The 19732-nt window shown below is 42.0% G+C and overlaps 1 protein-coding gene across 3 annotated transcripts in view; it reads right to left on the bottom strand.

The window, feature by feature from the left end:
- The window catches only part of LOC311508641 (plexin-B2-like), a 175998-nt gene that overhangs the window by 97053 nt on the left and 59213 nt on the right, over positions 1 to 19732 (bottom strand). For all 3 annotated transcript variants that reach the window (XM_084573508.1, XM_084573510.1, XM_084573509.1), the window contains one exon: positions 4125 to 4177. The gene's annotated coding sequence lies outside the window, so the exon portion shown is untranslated. The remainder of the gene's footprint in view (positions 1 to 4124; positions 4178 to 19732) is intronic.

Here is a 19732-nt window from a genome sequence, read left to right as displayed (position 1 = left end):
AACACAAGCACAAAGTTGCATCAATGCAAGTCAAACTAAGTCTGAAGCCAAATGAGACAAATACGAGTCACTTCTGAAGTCCAAGAATTAAGAGAAGTAATTCCCAAGTCAATCCAGAGGAGTTCAAATCTTTAAGTCCGAGTCCACCAAGATAAATCTACTAATTAGAGTTTTAAAAGTTCAGGCATAGGGCACCAAGCCAAGCTCTAGTCTTCAACAGCAAATATCAGGTTTAAACCCAAGTCAGTCAGGAGAAGTTCAAGACTGAGGCCAACTGAGACAAATACGAGTCCAAGTCAAATCTCAAAAGGCGAGTCAACACAGGTATAAACAAAAAAACAAAAAAGTCATGTCACAACAAGTCAATTAGGAGAAGTCCAAGTCAGAAGTCTACAGTCAAATTTCATGTGTTTCCCCAAAAAGTCAATGGAGCCAAGTCTCTCAAGTTTTGGTTCAGGTGTCATATCAGTCAGCACAAGTCTCATCAAAGCAATTCCCAAGTCAAGCTCAGATCATTAAAAGCAAGTATCAACTCCCAAGTCCACCGAGTCTATTTGTATGAGATTAAAAAGTCAAAGTCGAGTCTCAACTCAGTCAAGACAGGTTTAAGTCAAAATTAAGTGCGAGTCTGGTCCCAAGCCTTTTTAAAACTAGCTCCAAGTCACATCCCAGGTCTCGGCAAAGCAAGTTTAAAGTCATTCCAGACAGATCAAAAATTACTCAACGTTTGTCAAAAGAAGGGAGTCAGTCTAAAGTCAAGTTTCATGGGTTCCCAAGTCCCAAGTAGGGAAAAGTCTCAAGTCAGTGGAGCCAAGTCTCTCAAGTCTCTGGTCAAGTGTCAGTTGAGACAAGTCCAAGTCTCGTCAAAGCAATTCCCCAGAAGTTATCCCAGAACAGCAAGTTATTTATATGGGCTATTTATAAAAGTTCAGGCAGACTTACCGAGCCAAGTACAAGTCAACTCTTTAGGTCAAAATGAAGTCTCACGTCAGCTAAGCCTGGTCCAAGTCCGTCCACCAAGACACGTCTATTTATTTTAATCTTATCAAAGCAAACTTCCAGTCTCTCCACAGGCCTTCACCAGTATACAGTATTACAAGAATTTCTGAATGCTTGCCAACATTTATCGTTCCAATCATTTTCTGCTTCTAAATATAAAGTGAAGCCTTTTTGGGAGCCAAAATGTGACTTCCTTTATGTGCAGCTCTGATTACAGGCTAGTTCAGAGTCAGGATTTTAGTTTTCTTTTTAATATTATTCCAATGTTTTGCCTCGGGTTTAAATTACAGCTGAGGTTAGAGGGTGAACGTGGATAAAAGAAGAGATCTGAGCTCATGTGACTGCACTTTGTCCTGCACAACCGACATCAAAGAGAGAGAGAATAAAACTGAAGTGAACACGACTCATCAGCTGATCGTGGTACACCTCAAGTATTAGACGCAGATGAATAACTTGACCCGATATCTGAAAAGTCACCCACACAGAGGCCCTTGCATTTGCTTTCCTAAGATTCGAGAGAGTGACAAGGAACAAGCTCCCATGGACGGCAGAGAAAATGAAGCAGTTTATGGGAACAAGAACTTGTTTTAAGAAAAAAACGAAGAAAAAAAAACCACAGCGGATAACACAAGAGAGGGGAATGAGAGACGGAGAACATGTAGGCGAGGGGGAAACAGTGATGGATGGAGGACAGAAGGGGAAGTAAAAGGAAAGGCAAACACTCTCAGACACACACAGACTGCAGTGATACGCTTTAATACGAGTTGGCAGAGTGTGAGCGAACAGCAGCAGATCATAGAAACCAGTCATTCAGATCAGACGGCCATTCAAATCGACTGGTCACACTGGAGGGCTGCATGAACGCCCCTCAGAGACACATCTGGACCGAGAGAGAGAGATGATTTCACTGATTTAAACTAGTTTAAAAAACAATAATTCTCAGCAAAAACACTGCTGGGTGGGGAAAAAAAAGCCATGGGAACTCATTTGGGGTTACGAACGGAGAAACAAAACAGCCTTAAATGACCGAAATGAGCCTGCAGTCAGTCCACAGGCACCAGCAGAGACAAGGACGTCACTGACAACACTGTGGTAGGAAATCTGTTTGTGTGTGTTCTTTCACATGCCTTGTACCAAGGATCCAAACTCCAAACTGACTCAGAGTCAAAGGAGTCATTCAACATTAAGGGAATATAATAGTATAAAGAAAGGCTGCTAGCGTGCAGATGCATCAGAAATACTGGAGATACTGTGCAGTGAAGCAGACTGAAGCTGGCTCAGTCAACACGACCACCTTAAAAACACTGTGCTGTCATAACCAGTGTGTAAAAAGTCAACTTCAAAAACTTTTAAGACAAGACCGTAAACGATAATACAATAATACAATAATACAACAAGACAACAAGACAACACCTGATATGACACAATAAAAAGACAAGACATAACACGATACAATACGATACGATACGATACGATACGATACAAGACAAGACAAGACAAGACAAGACAAAATACCATGCGATACGATATGAGACGAGACGAGACGAGACATGATACGGTACGATACGATACGATACGATACGATACAAGACAAGACAGGACAAGACAAGACATAACACAATATGAAAGGAAACGAGAGAAGACATTACACGATACGATACGATACGATACGATACCAGACCAGACCAGACCAGACAAGACACAGTACAATGCGATGCGATGCGATGCGATGCGATGCGATGCAATGCGATGCAATGCGATGCGAGACAAGGCAAGGCAAGACAAGACACGACATAATGAGACACGATAATACGACAAGACACAACTTCTGTTTGAGAAAATTTTGTTGTTTTAGTTGAAAATTTTGTAGCGGCAGGACAAGACAGTGCAATAACTACAGGTAACATAAAAATTAGAATAGCATAAGAGAAAAACAACTATTTAAGCATAGCTATAATAAGGGTACAAGACATAATTGCAGTCACTGTACCAAGCTAAATTACCAAACTAAATACAGTTTAGTAAAAAGTAGAGTTAAGTGAAAAAAAAGTGGTGGAGGCTGAATGAGGCTGAGTAATGCTGATGATATGTGTTGTCTTTCTGTACAGCAGTCATTTACCAAACTACATTTTCCAGCTGTGATCTAGGCGTGGTCGAAGTACTAAGAGACATCTACAGTTCCACCCATAGAGGCAAATAAAGACGTGTTTTTTCACTGGACAACTTTCTCATAAGGCCTAAAGATTCTGGTACAGAAAAAATGAAGCATCATTGTAAACAATTTATTTGCTCATGTTGCTTTTCATTTTGGGGGCGTTGCTGCTTTCTAAGTGTACTCTTTTACGCATATGCACAGAGGAACAACTCCAAAAGCCAATATTACGCTGTTTTCAGGATGTGTGGCGCCATATTTGAAATTACGAGACCCAGAACAATGCTGGCCGCCACCCAGATTCAAGGTGGGCGAGAACACGTGGACTCAGATCCGTTCAGGTCGGGACATGTTGTTGAGATTTTGTTGGATCTGGCCTGAGGACCTTTCGGTCTGTGTATATAAACACAGGTCTTATTCTAATCCCTTATCCACTTGGCGTTGGCATCTACATAACCAGAAGCTTAACTTCCCAATCCTGCCTAAGTCACAGTGAGAACAAATGTTAGACCTTGAAATCAGATGTTTCACCCTCACTTTTTCAGAAGGTCATTCGAGGCTTACGTCCAGGTGCCTGAAATGTGCGTTTATTTCCAGAAACGAAGGCTCTAACACCTAAGAACATGCTGAAGAATACAATGTGGTGATGTTACTCCCACTTCAGACCCCCGACAGCTTCCTTTAGAAGGAGAGAACCCATATACTAAGAGAAAGGGTTCGTGCAGAGTCAGTAATTGGCTGATATACGAGAAGGGTGTTTGTTCGAGGGGGCAGCGGAGTCTCGGCGTGAGTTCATTTCTTAAAAACGGCCCGAAGCCTCCAATTAACTCTTCAGACCTGCCTCCAACCCAACACAAACACAAGCAACTGAAACCGCCAAAACAAGCAGCCACTGGTATTCTTGGGAACCTGCAGTACAATCCAGCGGAAGAAAAAAAAAAAAAGAGGTTTCAAAATAAAAGAACTTCCTTACCTGCTCAGTGTTTAGTCCTGTTGATCCCCGATGACATCAATCACCTTGCTGTCCTACATGAAAAACAAGGAAATTACTTTATAAGAAGCAGTTTGGATAAATATGGGATTCGCAGCGTGGGCTACTGGTCATCTGATATCTCAAAGTACAGCTCTGGTTTTGCTGAAACCTGAAGGGATTAATGAGTGGCCCGAGGGTTGCACTAGAGTTACAGGTCAGCGCCGGGTGACATATTTGTCAGTGGTTAGCCCAGAGGACCTGGGATACTGCATCATGTTTCGTCTGAGGAAGGTGTTTCCATTGTCCACTTTGCCTGAGGAGCTTCACATTCCTGTCCTCCCTCGCTGCAGATATCTTCTCGTAATTGCACAGTTTTCCCACAGTCTCCGAGGTTTCTACGTCCTATTAAGTGAGTCAATGCTGTCGTGACGGCGTGTAACAATGATATATAACTGTACAGAAGCTTGGCTGCAGAGATATTGATGAAACATTAATAAAAAATGACTCTGGAAGCAATTAGAAACTGTAGTGAAGCCTTTTAAAGAGAAAAGTTAAGCAATAATAATTATAGTAAGTTATTCAAAATGTTCTAAATCACCGATAATCACTTTTGTAATTAAGTTAAACTGCTGTATGTGTAGCTTGTCTCCCTCACCACAAGGTAGATAGACTATTCAGTAATTATTATTTTTATTTTATTTTTTTAGATTTACAATTAAGAATACCTCCTTTAAAAGCCCCAGAGGTCAAAGAGGCCGAGTGAATTTTCATGCAGCGCCACCATCGGGTTGAATTTCCACTTTACTAACAAAGTAGAGCTGCACCAGTTAGTCTGTGAATCGTTTCATTTCAATAATTAATTGTTTCAGTTATTCCTCATGCAGAAGGGTCACTGGTTTCAGCTTGTTAAATGTCAGGAAGTTATAAATCTTCAACTTTTTGGACCACTGGTTGGAAAACAACATAAATAATATTGACAATATAAATAATTCCTAACCTGGAAGTCTACAGCAAATGCATGTGAAATTACTTTTCAGTCACTTTAAGTCGTACTTGTCTGATGTAATTAGTGAATGTTAGCATTCCAACATGCTAACATGCTAATCGAAGACAATAAACTTGGGAATAAATTCATTAAGTGCTGATCCTAGCATTCTACTTCTCTCATCTTTAGCATGTTAGCATGTTAACCATAGCACATGGCACAGGCTCCTGAAAGAGCAGGCCAAAAACTGCAGTTCCTCTAATGGCCACTTGAGGCTGGTTCCAAAAGTCAATCCCCATAGACCTCCATGTTAAAATGTCCAACTTTACAACAGAAATAAACATGTTTACAGCCAGAATCTGAGCCTGGGAACACAACGTTTACCCTGCAAAGACTTCGTGGGCGGACGGGCTTCTAGGCTAGCTAAGTAGTTCACCTGTTTGAATTATATTAAGGCTTACAGTCATGCATAATAGCAGGCGTGGCTATTTTGAGTGACATTTGGATGTCCTGGGTGTAGTCAGTCACTGCCATAGACTGTATATAAATATGGACAATGCGTCGCCACTTCCTTGCACTGGCCAAACTGACGCTATTTTCCCGAAGATACGGGCAGCGCCATCATCCGAGTCTGCACAGTACGGTCCGAGAGTGAAGATCTTGTGCATTTTAGTGTTTTAGTTCGGCCCAAGTCCCGTCTACTAACATGGAGGAGGTGGAGCTTATGACCTATACTGCAGCTAGCCACCAGAGGGAGCTCTACTTGCTTTGGCTTCACTTTAGAGGAGACGCCACACTGAGCTTCACAGCCTTTTCAATTTTTACATAAACTCAATGGTGTGGCTCACATAAAGGTAGTTATAATATAATTTAGTAATGTGTCTTTGGAGGCAACTACAGATACATTTAGGAAGATAACACTTTCAAACAACTTTAATCCACTCAGTGATACCGTGACTACAGAACAAACTTTGTTGCACCAAAAATTAACATCTTTCCCAACACCTCCAGAACTTGCTCATCACAGTGGAGCCAGGCTTATGTTCACAGCACACCGACGGCAATGTTAATTAAACCTAATTAATTCACAGAAACTGCCAAAAAATCTTGTATTATCTATCAGAGAGAAAGCGTATTACTGCCTGGAATAATAACAGAAAGCTGGAGCCCTGCCTGTGTTTAAATAGAGCTCTTCATCAGAGCACGCATTAAACTAAAGGCATTTTAATTTGTGATAATACGGAAAGAGAACTTTTTATTTATTTTTTTTTATTTCTTTCTATCCTAGCGATAACAGTAAAGCTCACAGGCACGGCAGGCTCTAAAATAAAGGGGACTTACTTTTTAGCCGAGAAGATAAAGGAGAAAAATCAATTTGGGGGGGAGTAATCTTCATAATGAGACAAGCAAACGGACAAAAAGCTACAGACGCCTGCGAGCGGAAAGTGGACAAAGCACCGGCCCAGGTGCAAACGTTGCTGAATAAGCCTGTGGTGAAACACTTCACAGGTATATTCATTTTCATTTCACACCGTTAAAAACTCCGATAGCGCCGCTCGCCTCTCCTGCAGAAACAAGAACTAATGTCGACCATGCTATCTGAGCAGCTAGTGAGGCGCAACTATGAATGTCCATGTGTGTGTGAGTGTGTGTGCGTGTGTGGTGAAGTTTGCTTGGCAGCACTTCTAACAACGCTGAGGCCCTCGGTGCCATCCAGCTGAATAGCCCAGTCTGTCTCGACTCTATCTCAAAGAACCATATGCTTCTGGATAGCAGTCGTGTGTCCATATGTTCCAGCATCTCACGTCCAACAACATCTAAACATCCAGATGGCGAAAGCATCAGCTGACACAATGTTTTTCCCTCCATCACCAGGAAGTGGTTTGAAAACCGTAAAGACAATAAATATTCATCATCAGGGATACAGGGATCGACCACGCCGCTCTCCTGACAATTACAGTGGGATTGATTACAGGATGAGTATAAAAAGGTTTTTTATTTTCAAAGCCCAAACTAGATGGATTAAATGTCAGGGGAAGTAACGGGTGTAGCCTGATATAACCAGGCAGATCCAATCATTCTTATTTATTTTTTTGATGCTTTTATCCTGTTTACCCTAACCCTGATTTACCTGGCGACAGGTTGGTGTAAAACCAGGAATCTGGAGGTTTATATGGAGACAGAATGAGATTAGTTGATGTGTGACTATAAACTGACATGTTGGCAGCATTTTTGGTTTAAAAGGTATGACGACATAGAAGAGCTGGACAAAAGCAAAGACACATTCAAGATGAGGTAAAATATTTTGGAAATACCACAAATCTCCAAAACCATGTTCTAATCAGAACATTCAACTTTCATTACGAGGCGTGTTTCAACCTCTTCATGCAACTGGATAGTCCTCCAACCAATCAGAGACATTTTATTGTAAACAAATTCAACTCCACAGTGCTCAGGTGACGCGTATGACTACTGTTACTCTTCTGTCGATCACCACATTAAGCCCCGCCTCCAAACGATTTGATTTTCCTGGTAGATCGTTGCAGAGGCATAATCAGCTCCCAACAGAGAGACTCCAGACCAACATTCGGGCTAGTTTACACCAATTACACCAATCAGCCACAACTTAACGACGAGAGAAGTTGACCACATTGTGAGAATTCAGTGTTCTGCTGGGGAACTTGTTATTACTTGACCAGATCTGGCACCCCCACCCCAAAAGTATCTGTGGGATGATCCACAGAGGCCCCCTCCCCTCAAAGCCCCCCCCCCCCCGCCGCCCCCCTAACGACATTGTGTGGCCAGACACCACAAGACACCCTCTGAAGGCCCATGTCCATTCTCTGATGAGTCACCACAAGGGAGACCTGCACAATATTAGAAAGATGGTCATAATGTTATGCCTGATGCCTGTCTAGATCATATCTTAAATTGCGGCTAGTTGCCTCGTTGCTGTTGGCGTGACCTCAGCATAAATATCTGGCCTCTTTCCATTAACTGTCTATAGCTCTTGGGCGTTGTTGCTCTTGTCTCGTTGCCAGTAAAGCAAAAGACACTTTGAGCATCTGGGCTGAGACAAAACTGAGAACAAATGTGGTTTGGATCCAACATTCAACCCAGTATTAATCTCCTTCTGGTCTGAACTACAGATGATTACCAGGCTCAGATTTACTTGCAGTTTTTCAGCCTTTTTAAGGGATAGAAATGTTTTCACCAGGGGATGGATGAGGGCTGAATTACCCCCTCAGGGACGATGAAATATCTTCCTTAAAACCTTCAGATTTATCACATAACCAAACATGGCGGCACTCGAGGGAGCCTCTGTATTGTTAATACTGATGTAACAGCTGGGAAAGCAGCAGCGGCACTGACCTCAATTTACATTCTAATATACGCCAGCGTCCATTTCCAATGGCATAAAAAAATGAAGGAATGTAGGGCGTGTTCGCTAACACACTCATATACAGTAGATATATAGTATGAGAGGCTTTAGACGTGTAGATAGACACGGCTTTATCGTCCCGTGGGAGGCAACATTAACATCCTGGCCTTCTCTCAACCTTTAAACACATTTAAAACGCAGAGACAGATGCTCTTCTCTGTTTAAAGGTTCTCTGTCTGCGATCAGACGGCAGTAATGTGAGGTGTGGATTGAGGCGCCCATCGGTGTTGTCATGTAATTCGTGTGTGAGATGTTTAAGGGTGGGGAGGCAGATGTAATCCTAATACGTCTGTTTTTGTTGGAAACATTTTGGCTGTGGAAGAGACAGGATGGCAGAGAGTCTGTCGAGAAGCTTAGGGCGTCTTAAAGTTTTGGGATGTCTCTGACTGAACGCACATTAAGATGAATTCTTTATGTAATGGCTTAAAAATAGGGATGTCCTGTTTGGTATCAGGGCTGATCCAGACATTTTTAAAATGATCGGATCGGATCATGATCTGCTAAGCCTGATCTTATGGTCTGCTATAAACCAAAACCACGTCCCTGTAGAGTCAAAAACTCTTCTTCTTCTGTTTTAGTGGCAGATGGCTAGCGCCAACGCTGCCAAATATAGAAGACGAAGAAGAACCATGTGGATGTTTGGTGAGGTGGTAGTAGTTGATCATCTAAACAGAATCCATGGAGTTCACCCAGTCTAAAAGGCTGCACCCAAACAACAACAACAAACACTAAACGTTTAAAAGAAGAGAAAAGTTTCCTGGAGACAGCGTCAAGGAGAAAATCTTCCAGAGAGGGTTAGGGAGTTTATGGGAGCGTTGGATGACCAGAACATTTCTGGAGTAGAGAACACAAGGTACCAGCTACCCTCTCCACACTACATTAACTTTGACAGAAAGATTTATTGGACTGAATCCAGTCAACTCTAGGAGAAGACAAGGAAGACAAGGACAGACTTTAGGACGCTACAGGAGACCAACTCTAGGAGAAGACAAGGAAGACAAGGACAGACTTTAGGAAGCTACAGGAAACCAACTCTAGGACATAAAAATTAGTGATACCCTAGACACACCTTTAGCATTTGAACCAATAATATAAGTATTATAATATCCACATAAAGAGATTTTTTCATCGTCCATCTCTTTGCAGCCGATAGTTGATCGCCAGTGGACATTTCAGGCTCTGGTTGCCTAGGTAACCTTTTGTACATATATTTTTAAAACTTGAATGTTTAAAAGTGTAATAGAACATAAAAATATAGCTGGTGTATGGGCAGAGCGAGGTCTTCTAGGGTCTTCTAGGGTGAGGTCTACCATCAATGACGCCAACGCTCCATCTGGGTTTACGATGGTAGGAACCAAAGTTGTGGACACTGTTTCCTTGAGGTTAACATTTGGGTAATTCTGTGTATGATGTCAATCAAATGAATCAGCTGCTCCCATTGGTCGTCAAAGTTCTATATTTGGCCCCGCCCACTTTGGAATTTCATTAACATTCGTGGTCTACGGTCGTTGCTACTCCCTTCCCATGTGTCTTCTCCCCCTCCAGCTCAAGTTCAGATAATTATGCGCAGATTTTTATAAGAGTGGACTTAATTTGATTCAGTTTCTTTTTAATTTTAGTAATAAATATCTGATGGATGTACACTGCATGAAGAGAAACAAAGTTAATCTCCTTCTTGTCCTTAAATCTGAATCCTGACTGCCACAGAAACACGAGAGCCTTCAAATATCTGAAACATTTCCATGAGCATTATTAAATTTTCAGGAGGCTATTGTGCATTCTCCTCTTCAGCTCACCCTGCGCTGACCTCCCCGTTTGCACCTTTCCTTCCATTCGATATGATTCGACAAACAGGCTCTGCAGTCAGTCCGTGAACGGCAGGAAAAGTGCCCGAGCTCTGCATATTATTTTCATTTGAACTTCTTTGAACTATTTTTTTTCTTTTTTTGTTTGCAGGATAGTGAGCTGAATGCTTCATTATGCTGCAATCATTTACTTTTAGCAGCAGCAGCAGCAAACATCCTGATGTGCTTTCTGTTTTTGAGGCAGACGGAGGACGGAGGACGGACTCTCTCAGCGGGTCCAGATTGTTGGCAGGAAGGCCCTGTGCTCTCCGTCTGACCTCCATGCCAGGGGGAAAAAAAAAAAAAAAAAAGTAAAACACACACTCTTTGTCTGCCACACACACTCTCTATGGTCTCATGTGTTATGTGCCAGATAGAGATATCGGAACAGTGGCCGCCACAATCAGAGCCCAAAACACACTTTCTTTTTGCCCCAATTAAAACGTAAGCATCTGTTTCCGACATCCAAGCTGGTGGAGACCAAACCATTGTATCCCAGTCATCCAGGTCATGAGAAATCTAAAAGCTAAGCTAAAACAAAGGCAACTGAACTCATCCAAGTCTCAGTCTTGTGTTGAAGACATCTTCTTGTGAAAGGAAACTCAAGAAAACTCAAACGAGTCCAGTTGCCCTTGTTTTAGCTTTGTTTCAAGTATACCATGATGTGGGTGGCTGTTAAATTATTGTCTTTATGATCCTTTTTTTTTTTTTAGACAATTTCCTGCCCCCTTGGTTAGATGTTGCGTTAGCTTCCATCCAGCAGACAGTTAGCAGCATTAGCTCTTATTTGTAGGCATGTGTGCGTCTGCTTGACGAATATTCACAGCTCTGGTTTGGTATATCTAAAACAAAGGCAAATGGACCTGTCTGAGTTTTCTTGAAGACCTTTCGCCACCAATCCTCTTCTTCAGAGGAGCTGGTGGAGACAAACCAGAGTGTCTGGTAGGATATTATACTTAAAACAAAACTAAAACAAGGACAACTGGACCTGTTTGAGTTTTCTTGAGTTTCCTTTCAGCACTCCAGAACACACCTTGAAGAAAACTTAAACAAGTGCAGCTGTCTTTGTTCTAGCCTTGTGTTTTAGATGTATATTGAGCTGGACGACAGAGACACTCTGGTTTGGTCACCACCACCTTCTCTGAAGAAGTGGATGGATGGTGAAAGTTCTTCTAGAAAACACAAATAAGCCCACTTATCTTTAGCTTTGTTTTAGAGTTGTGATTTTTTGTCGGCGGGGGAAGTTTGGGCTGTCTTCCAGGCTAGCCAAATTCTCCACTTGTGACAACTTCATAGCTCACCTGTTAAACTAGAACTAGAAGTGCAGTTGCTTTTGTATTAGCTTTGCGTTTTTGATGAACCATGCCCAGGACGACACTCGGGTTTGGTCTCCACCAGTTTCCACCTGCAGAAGTGAATGGGTGGTGAAAGGTCTTCAAGAAAACACAAATAAGTCTAGCTGCTTTTGTATTAGCTTTGTTTTCCTGTATACCAATTGCAAAAATGCCCACTACTGAATACTAATGCTGCTAACACGTTAGCCACAAGATGGCAGGAAGAGTCAAAAATGGAAAATGTGTGCACAAGTACTCAGACAAGGATAAATTGTCTAAAATAGATAATGAATGTTAGCCTGGAAGCCAGACTAAGTTCCCTACGCAGGATGTTTTTGGGACTAAAGTTGGTCTGGAGTCTTTCTGTTGGGAACTGGTTATGATTCTGCAAAGATCTTCCGGGCCAATCAATGATCAGGCTTCATGGTGCATTAGACAGCGTAACAGCATCATATAAGTGTCAAGGAGTTAAATTTGTTCCAACAAAAAGGCTCTGATTGGTTGCAGAGGTATTTTTTTTTCCTCTGTATCTGTTGAGACGTGTCAAACGTAGTGTTACCAGACTCTGATAAGAACTGAGCATGGCTACACCAACCTAATTAAATGTCAAAACCTCATGCGAGTTCTGAAACCATCTGCATAAGTCCCCTTTTAGACTTTTAGAAACGACTTGTGTAGATGTGTGCACGGCGCATTTGTGCGGAGGCTTATTTGTGTAGGATTTTAAGCAATTAGGACAGGAAACAGAGGTTCGCTTTTGCTCTGGCCTCCCCGTGGAATTGAGTTATGCACCGTCAACACACAAACACACACAGAGACACAAACTCCCACACCGTCCGACAACCCCCGGTCGCGACCGTGCACAAAAAAATTGCACACACACACTTAAAAACACACCCTCAACTTCCTCCTGACCCACTTCCCAAACACAATACACCACCTCTCTCTCTCTATCTCTGTCTCTTTTCATCTCCCAGCGCTCTGTCCCTCGCTCTCATTTTTCTCTCTGCATCCACTGGAAGCAAAGCAGACCTCTTCTGCTTAGTGTCACCAGATCGGTTGAATCAGTTTGTTTATGAGGCCAAAGGCATGCAGGGCAAGAAGAAAAAAGCCTTGTCTAAACTGTCCTGCACTGTGTCTTTGTGCAACTCTGCTGCTCTGTTTCAGCGCTCACTAGGGTAATGACTCCAGTGATGGAAAAGTAATGAACAGGACCCATCTACTGGCTTTCAATCGTTTATTACAGACTGGAAATAGGACATGTGAATCACCTTTGAATCTGCAGTAGGGGTGCAGCAGTTTTTTTGATTGCTGTCACGATTTTAAGGCCGACCAGGAAGACCAATTTTAAGTTTTTATGGTGTAACTTCATCTTTTTACCTTGTTGCATGTGCTGTTACAGTTTGGTTTAAAAAACATAATTGGTAATCGTTTTATTTGGATCATGATGGTGTATATACTGACCGATAACAATCTGAAACACAGATTTGATTGGTATTTATACTATCTGAGTGTGACTATGGATGGATCTGGAGGTCTAGACATGTGAATTTGGTTTGTTGTCGTATACTGGTTTGTGTTACAACTTAACAATGGCAAATGAAATGCTCTGAAAACTGAAGTTTAGGGTTTAAATCAGCAGCTGTCTTGGTATTTGTACCAACTTCTTGACTTCTTCTATATGGACATATAACTCTCATAAAGGCCTGGTTTCAACTATACTAAAAGGCTGTATATGAATATGGATGAACCCTCTGTGACGTCACCAATATGTTTCCTCAAGAGGAGTTTTGAAGCTCAGTGTGGTGTCTCTGGTTGACGCCATTTTGGCAGTGCCTGACTCCGCCTACCTCCTAGCTAATTCAAAAACGGTCAAAGCAGTGGAGCATGAGGAATTAGCTATAGCTGAAACATGTTTATTACTGTTGTAAAGTTGTAACTTAGAAGTCAGACCAACTTCCCCTGCCATTCAGAGTCTCTCTGTTGGGAACTGATTAGGTCTGTCGGCCAATCAAATGGTTTGGGTGGGGATTTAAGTGCTGACGGTCAAATGTAGTGATGTAGTGATGTAGCTCTACATTTCATCTGAGCGCCATGGAGTCGACGTTTTAACTTTTAACTTCTGGAGGCAGCGTCATGTGGCTTTACAATGTTGGCTTCATCTTTGAGGGTGGCTTTGCAGATTAGTGACAAACTACAGATATTCGTTTAAATTATGTTACACAATATTGTCTGCAAACTAGGATATATCCTTAGACATTGGCTTAGAGACATTGTGTGAATCTGGACGTGTGAATCCGGTTTGCTGTTTAAACCGATTTGTGACTAAATATTCCAAAACCAAAAAAATACTGACTCCAATCAGCGACTATCTCATCAAATCACAAAAGAGTGGCAAGGCTTTGTCATAAAAGTAATTCAAAATAAATTTACTTCCTTAAATGGAAAGCTGGAACGGAGGGAGAGGACAGATAAAAGGTGGCGAGTGGAGCGGCGCTGCTGCAGCAGTAGTTTGTTTAACAGTCCGACGGGAACTGTTGAATCTGGCTCTATCAGTAGACTCTGATCAAGGCCGCCCGAGACAGGCCGGCTCCGAAATGAAGTGGAAACTAAATGGATCCATGCTGGTGGAAGAATTTCTTTGTTTACTGAGATTAAAAGAGGAGGAAAATGAGCAAAAAACAAGGGGCAGACAAATCTACAACAAAAAAAACAAAACCAATATGTGCGATCATTTAAGAAAAAAACAAAAAACTTCTGTATCTTCCTGGTTTTTCTTTACCTCTTTTCTCTCCTTCCATATCTAACCTCCTCTCACCTCAATTTCCCCCTCTCTAAAAACTCATTTCTGAGGATTTACAAGCAACATTATCTCCCAACAAATGTGGTTTTATTCTTTATTTCCCCCGAGAAGGTCGACTGAACACCAACCGCTTCACATTCACCTAATTCATTCATAACTCAATAATTCAACCAAAGTCTCCATGTCCGCTTAAATCCCAACAACTCAGCGGTAGTTTTCAACACTGACAGGAGAGCTTTTCATTCAGTTCTCGTCTTTTCATGCCACACATTGGATTCAAATAAGGTGGCAGTCATTATGAAGTGACGTGTGGTTTAGCTTCTTCATAAATCACTTAAATGTTTATTTTATAATGTCACAACAGCACAAGGGCACATCTTCAGATTGATTATCATTTCTAAAACATTAAATTATTTGATAAAATCCTTAAAAGCCCAGTCAAGCCAAATTGCTAAATGTATTTATTTCAATTGATTAACACTAATCTGGTGATCTCCTTGCAAGGACAAAATAAATCTCTGCAGATGTTTTGTGACAAATTCACTTTTAGCAACTGTGCATATGCTAAGCAGTGGTCCAAAATGTAGGGAAGATGTCATAAAGACTAATGGCTATGAGACCTTGTGTTAAAGGGGAACTCCGGCGCAAAATGAACCTGGGGTTAATAACACATGTGTACCGAGTTCGACCGTTCTCTGGTATTTGTTTTCATGCATTTGTTTTGTTAGTCAAATGTGACCAGTTTTCTTGCAAACCGCTATTTAGCGTATAACGCTAGCCTTCGGGGCACACCTACACATAAAAAGAAATCGCTATTTCTATACCACTAACAAGGCTCACAATATCACCACACTTACATGGTAGCATAACTAGGGTCTCTACATGTAAACCGAAGCATTGAGAACTTTGCAAGTATACAGGCAGTTTATTAAAAAAGGAATACAGTACCGTTCGCGTCGGGCTCGCATATCCAGGCGGGCGCCATCTTGGGGCAAACTGAACTCTCTTCGTTCAGTGCTTCTCTATGCTCTCAGTGCTTTCGTCCGGACAGACAGTTCAGTTTCCCCAAGATGGCGCCCGCCTGGATAAGCGAGCCGGATGCGAACGGTACTGTATTCCTTTTTTAATAAACTGCCTGTATACTTGCAAAGTTCTCAATGCTTCGGTTTACATGTAGAGACCCTAGTTATGCTACCGTGTAAGTGTGGTGATATTGTGAGCCTTGTTAGTGGTATAGAAATAGCGATTTCTTTTTATGTGTCGGTGTGCCCCGAAGGCTAGCGTTATATGCTAAATAGCGGTTTGCAAGAAAACTGGTCACATTTGACTAACAAAACAAATACATGAAAACAAATACCAGAGAACGGTCGAACTCGGTACACATGTGTTATTAACCCCAGGTTCATTTTGCGCCGGAGTTCCCCTTTAATGGTTTGCTTTTAAACGAACTGCTTGAGCATTTTGTCCTGTTGCGGCAGTGCTACCAGGCTAGCTAACTCACAGGCTAGTGCTCTTTAAGTGTCCGTTAGTAAGCTAGCTAAAACTGAGAGTGTTCTCCTGCAACTGAAATCATCAAAAGTGTTGAAACCATAGACTGTAAGTGGACGCCATGACAGCTTCTCAACCAAAGCATGTGGAGCTCCCCCTGGTGGCTGGCTGCAGTGTATGTCATAAGCCCCACCCCCTTTTAGGTAGTTAATGCAATACTGACGTATGTTCAAGTTACGTTTTAGTTATTTGACCGCTACAGAAACAGGATGTGACTACAAAATTGCAAGACGGCGTTGCCCTCATCCCCGGAGATACTAGCATCATTTGGGAGGAACCAATGGGAGGAACCGGGGACGCGCCACACGTTTTTTTCTACAGTCTATGGTTGGAACATGATTGGCTTCTTTAAAAAAAACAACCAAAAACTGAGCCATCGTTACTGAGAACACCTAGCATACTAGCAACTTGCTAGCAAATTAGCCTTTAGCCGAACAGCTACATTTGTTTTTTGTGATTATTTATGAAACTTGTCTTTAGTTAATATGAACTACTTGATTAATGGTTGCATCATCAGACTTTTAGCCATGAGCTTGATTCAACAACTTCATTTGAACCATATTCCTGTCATCTTTGCAGTTTTACCAGCAACAGAGGGATTATTATTCTGAGAAACCCCTGAAAACCCAAAACAAAATTCACAAACTGTCCCATGTCAGTCTTTTAAAACTCCACAGCAGAGTACAAGAGTGGATAGAGCAGGGATGGACTGCTGCAGAGGTGGAGGGAAAACACATCTGGTTCTGCTCAACATGACTGACATTCCTCAGGGACGGGGGGAGTCGGGGAGAGAGAGAGAGAGAGAGAGAGAGAGAGAGAGAGAGAGAGAGAGAGAGAGAGAGAGAGAGAGAGAGAGAGAGAGAGAGAGAGAGAGAGAGAGAGAGAGAGAGAGAGAGAGGAGGCAACGAACTAGGCTTTCACACCAACGTCCACATCTTTTCAGATCAGACGATGTTTTTCCAAGTAAACAAAATCCCACGACTTCCAATCTGATAAAACCAAATGGGTGGGGGAGGAGGAAAACTGGGCTGACACTGTGACATTCATGGGAAATTTATGTCTTTCCACACTGCTGTCCATTATTACTCCAGCTTGAGTGACTTCAGTGAATAAAAATGCTTGTTCCTGGTTTAACTATTGTACTTTTTCAACGTCTCAAACGCACTGGAAGAAAAAACATCTCCTAGAATGATTTTTCTCTTTGCACGTCTGTGACTGAACATTAAACTTTTATTGCGTCCCATAAATTCCTCGACAAAACCACGGGCGAGTGGGAGATGGACCGTTTGAAAACACGCTTGGTTCCTCACCCAAAGAGAAAAATAAAACTTCTCCTTGGGGAGATCAGCGAATTGGCTCCAAATCATCATCATCATATCCTGAATCGCTCCACGTCTCAAATGACGTTGCCCATTTATTTCTGTGAAGAAAAAGTGCTCTTAAGAGTAGCCATATGGCAAGAAAAAAGTTGAGACGGGATCAACGTTTGCCGTAACGTCAACGTGGAACACAATTATTAGACTGCCTTCTCCAACAATAAGCTTATTGTCTCATCTTGATGAGTTACCCAGTCATGAATCTCTTTCTTTAACTGGTTTCAGGGCTCTGCATTTCATCAGCATTTACTTGTGTGCTGGTGGAAGTGGATTTTCCCGCCTAAAATTTTTTCATTCTCCAAGAACCAATCCCCAGAAACAAGTTCCTCCATTGCACGGCCAAAGCACAATAAGGAAGATCAAGCAAATTAGTGCGATGATCTCAAATTCCTGCTGAAAGTTGTCGTTTGCACAGATTTTGTTATCGGACCATTGGCCGATTAGTGTCGGCCACAAACAGCAAAGAAGATAAAAATGCCACAAGTATAACGTTGCTGTGGAAAGCAAGGTCCACCTCGAAAAACCCAACTCTTATCAGAATGAGTCTGGCAACACTCCAGTTCAATTTCATCATTGGGCGTGTTTCAAATAATACACAGAAAGATAATCAACTCGAACGCAATTGGTCCTAACGTCCTAAAACCAATCAGAGACGTTTCGTTGCAAACAAATTCCACTCCACAGCGCTCAGATGTCGTGTATGACTACTGTTAAGTCTTCTGTCCATCTCGAAAGACCAGACCAGACCAGACCAGACCAGACCAGACAAGACAATCAGAAAACTAGCTGCCCCCCCTGTCTTTCAGTCCCTTTCCTTTTTGTTCTCCTCCCCCCAAGTGAGTGGTGGATTTGATTGCAGGAGCATAATCGGTTCCCAATGGAGAGACACCAGACCAACTTGACCACTAATTCATTCATTCATTTTCTGTAACCACTTGTCCTCTGGGGGTCTCCAGTCTACCTCCATTCAACCACACACACCTACAGCCAATTTAGAATCACCAATGAACCTAACCAGCATGTCTTTGGATGGTGGGAGGAAGCTGGAGAACCTGGAGAGAACCCACACAGACACAGGGAGAACATGCAGATTCTAGATAGACAGATGCTTTGACCAAGCAACTTGACCAAATCTACTTGAATGTCCAGAAAGTATGTGCATAAAACTACCTCACCAGATCTTAAGTCTAGTTCCCCCGAGGGTTCCTGTTCCCTAGGGAAAGCTTCAGTTTCCATTCATTAGCATAGAAAATGTTTTTATGTCTTAATTTGAGGTCATACCAAAATAACAAATACAACTACTTAAAGAATCGGTAGTTAGAAACTTAATCATCGAGGCTGCTGGGCTGCTGATAACCACCTAATGAAGGAATGTAGTTGTGACAATTATGACTCAACGGCATCAATTACAAAGAAATCTACAAAATTCGGTTTCATTAATCGCAGACGTCTATTTTTAGGCATAAAAGCAACCCCCTTCACACCAGCATCTCTATGGAGCTTAATGGAGCTGAAATGCAGGATAAGAAAATAAATATTCCAAAGACATAATCACGCTCCAGTCAAAAGACACGACACCCACCCAAAGGAGCTGTGGTGAAAATCAGTACTCCCCCCTCTCTCTCTGTATCTGTAAATGAAAAAAAAAATAAAAATGCCAAGCCCGGCTAAGGACATAATGAAAAAGCTATTATCAGCATAAGCTTTCATCAGCACTGCATTCAACCATGTTCAATGCAAACTGATTCTCTCATCTCACGCAGCACCCATCTGAATGCTGGGATATAATAAAGGAGACGAGATAACAGAGAGAGGGATCACTTCTTTTTTTTTTTTTTTTATTATCCCTCACCCCCATGAGTGAAGATGTGCATCAGCAGATTTACAGACGAGGTTTTCATGAGCGATCTCATCAGTTCAGTTCATCGGTAAAATGTGGTATATGTACACTTTCTCTGCCTAATATAATCTGTGTCCATTCATCCGTCAGCCTTTTTAATTTGTGTCTAATTACGGGTGAATTCACTCCCTCCACAAGTCTCCATCCATCCGTCGTCTCCCTCGTTGCCGTCCCTGAATTCAAATAAAGCCTCCTCATGCAACATTCAGTGATGTTTTGAATTATATATATATGTTAGGATACAATATTTAAACTTTCCACCAGCATATATTAGGCTCTAATGAGAAGGCGGCTGAAGCCAGGTCTGTCAAGAATGTGAAGTAACAGCCAAAATGCCGAAAGAGATGTGATCTCAGTCGACTGAAAACTGAAATAT

This window comes from Chelon labrosus (genome assembly GCF_963514085.1).
Source record: "Chelon labrosus genome assembly, chromosome: 23".
In the NCBI taxonomy this organism is placed as follows: Eukaryota; Metazoa; Chordata; class Actinopteri; order Mugiliformes; family Mugilidae; genus Chelon; species Chelon labrosus.
The sequence above is the reverse complement of the archived record's forward strand: the minus strand, read 5'-3'. Positions and strand labels throughout refer to the sequence as shown.